Source organism: Podarcis gaigeae (assembly GCF_964106915.1).
Source record: "Podarcis gaigeae genome assembly, chromosome: 8".
NCBI lineage: Eukaryota > Metazoa > Chordata > Lepidosauria > Squamata > Lacertidae > Podarcis > Podarcis gaigeae.
Window position 1 is genome coordinate 58,509,066 of NC_139684.1, and position 3,079 is coordinate 58,512,144.

Sequence of the window (3,079 nt, forward strand, 5' to 3'; positions counted from 1 at the left end):
AAAGAGGTCTCTCTGCTGCCCCCTGTTGGGCAAAGCACACCATTTGACCAGCAATGAAAGTGAAATTCGATTCCTCTTTTAAGCTGCCTCCATCCCTTTAGAAATGTTAATATATATCTTCAAACTTAGTGTAGGCATGGCTGGGCAAATACTGAGAAAATGATAATAGGGAGAAAATGACCCACACAGCACTTAAATCTCTCAGCTGTGTTAATGGATTTTGCGGATGGCAGTTCAAAGCAACTCTTGCTATAGGATGCTTGGTAAGTTTTATTAAGCAGGAAAATTTCATAGATGTTGATGAGCAGAAGAGAGGATGGCTGCTGGCAGATCCAGCCAAGAGTTGCTTGGCCCCTTCAAATGTGTATTTAAACATCAACCTAGAAATAAATGATGGATTTTCAAAGACAGTTCTGTCATGCGGAAGAGTTCCCCAGTTCCCAGGAGAAACGTCCTGCCTCATTCCTGGTACAGTCCAGTGGGGACACTACAGATGTTGCTGCATTGTAAACAAAACAAATTAATTAAAGGAAAATTAGAACATCGGCACATTCATAATTGGCTAATCCACCAGCCCCTAATATAATTAATTATGTTAATGCAGGTGGCAGCTGCCATGGAAGGAAATATGCTGCTGACGAATGCTGCCAGCAGAGCATGGGGTGTCAGAAGGGAGCCATCGCTCCTGGGTAGGGGGCTAACTGGAAGGGCCTGTCTCTGGTGCAGCTCCTGCTCCATCAACAGAGCTTGAGCAGGAGACATTCCCAGGAGTCTTTTCTCCTTTGCTCAGACAGGGAAACAGAAGACACCTTCCCTTGAGGCAGGTGAAAACAACAAAAACCGGAAGAACGTAGGAAGCTGCCTGATGCTGAGTGTGGCTGCACTGGTCCATCTAGCTCAGTACTGTCTGCACTGACTGGCAGTAGCTCCTCAGGCTTTTCCCACACTGCCTGGAGGTGCCAGGAACTGAGCTTGGGATTTGCATGCAAAGCAGATGCCCTACTGCTGACCTGTAGCCCTTCCCCTTAAGAGTCCAGTTGCACCTTAAAGGCTAATAGATTTCCATAGAGCAGCACTCTTCCCCAGGCTGGTGGTGCTCTCTGGATGTTTTGGATGACAGCTCCCATCAGTCTCTGCATTGCAGGGGGCTAGACTAGATAACCCTTGGTGATCCCTTCCAACTCTACAATTCTATTGTTCTATTGTTCTATGTTCTGGAGGGCATCAGCAGCCTGGGGAAGCCTATCTTGTAGCCTAAGCTTTCATGGATCCTCAGGATTTAGTGTGTGTCATTAGGAGGAAATGCAGGCCCAGATCCCACTCCTGGGCTGCATGTGCAGAAACACTCTGCAAGTGGATTCATAATGGGAATGGGGACAGGGGACCGTTTGGACGTTCTGCCACCCAGACTCCCAAATCCTGGAGAAATAATCAGCAACCAAGTGGAGATGGCCATGCATGTGGCATGAAAGAAGAAGAGCAAGAGTTTGGATTTGATATCCTGCATTATCACTCCCCTTAAGGAGTCTCAAAGCGGCTAACATTCTCCTTTCCCTTCCTCCCCCACAGCAAACACTCTGTGAGGTGTGTGGGGCTGACAGACTTCAAAGAAGTGTGACTAGCCCAAGGTCAGCCAGCAGCTGCATGTAGAGGAGCAGAGACGCGAACCCGGTTCACCAGATTACGAGTCTACCGCTCTTAACCACTACACTACATCACACTGGCATGTGGAAGGGTAGAAACTTGCTGGAGCATTCTGGCTAGGCTGAAATGAAGCCCCACTCTCGAAAACTACTTCACATTCCCAGTGCAGAGCAGCAGGGGGCAGCAAAGCTCCAGCGAAGCCTCTGGCAGCAGCATCATGTCATGGCAGCCACACAGAGAGAGCAGGCTGATTGTGTAAGTAGTGAGAGTACAACATGAAAACAAACCTTTTAAGGTGTATCCGCCAAGATACCACCCCCAAACACCCCCCCACTCTCCCTGCTCCAAAGCTCAGAATGTAATGTAGAGGGTCCGTCTTTTAGAAGAGTGAAACATTTGCAGCTTGGCAGCCGTAGAATAATAGAACCGTAGAGTTCTATGGAAGGGGCTGCAAGGGCTATCTAGTCCAACTCCCTGTGATGCAGGAATCACAGCTAAGGAATCGCTGACAGATGGCCATCCAGCCTCTGTTTAAAAACCTTCAAGGAATGAGAGTCCACCACCTTCTGAGGTAGTCCATTCAACTGTTGAACAGCACTTACTATCAAAAAAGGGACGCAGGTAGCACTGTGGTCTAAACCACTGAGTCTCTTGGGCTTTCTGATCGGAAGGTCAGCAGTTCAAATCCACGCAATGGGGAGAGCTCACATTGCTCTGTCCCAGCTCCTGCCAACCTAGCAGTTTGAAAGCACACCAGTTCAAGTAGATAGATAGGTACTGCTGTGGCGGAAAGGTAACAGGCGTTTCCATGCGCTCTGGTTTCTGTCACGGTGTCCCACTGCACCAGAAGTGGTTTAGTCATGCTAGCCACATGACTAAACTGTCCTATGGGCAAACGCTGTCTGGAAAGCTGTCTATGGGCAAACGCCAGCTCCATCGGCCTGAAAGCGAGATGAGTGCCGCAACCCTGTAGTCCATGGGTAGGCAAACTAAGGCCCGGGGGCCAGATGCGGCCCAATCGCCTTCTAAATCCAGCCCACGGATGGTCCGGGAATCAGCGTGTTTTTACATGAGTAGAATGTGTCCTTTTATTTAAAATGCGTCTCTGGGTTATTTGTGGGGCATAGGAATTCGTTCATTATTCCCCCCCCCCCAAAAGATATAGTCCGGCCCCCCACAAGATCTGAGGGACAGTGGACCGGCCCCCTGCTGAAAACGTTTGCTGACCCCTGCCATAGTTGCCTTTGACAGGGGTCTTTTACCACCAGAAAGTTCCTCCTAATGTTTCGTCAGAATCTCCTTTCTTATTTGCATCCATTGGTTTGGGCCACACCCTCTGGAGCAGCACAGAACAAGCTTGCTCCATCTTCCATGTGACAGCCCTTTAGATGTGGTTGCAAAGAGGACATAAGCCATGCGCTGGCTGGGGCTGGTG

At 49.2% G+C, this 3,079-nt stretch overlaps 1 long non-coding RNA gene across 1 annotated transcript; it reads right to left on the minus strand.

Moving 5' to 3' along the window:
- Window positions 1–252: 252 nt before the first annotated feature.
- Window positions 253–2,014, minus strand: LOC310850460. The gene is made up of 2 exons (XR_014567340.1): window positions 1,932–2,014; window positions 253–499 (listed from the first exon to the last, which is right to left on the minus strand). It is a non-coding gene; the product is annotated as an uncharacterized lncRNA (long non-coding RNA).
- Window positions 2,015–3,079: the final 1,065 nt, after the last annotated feature.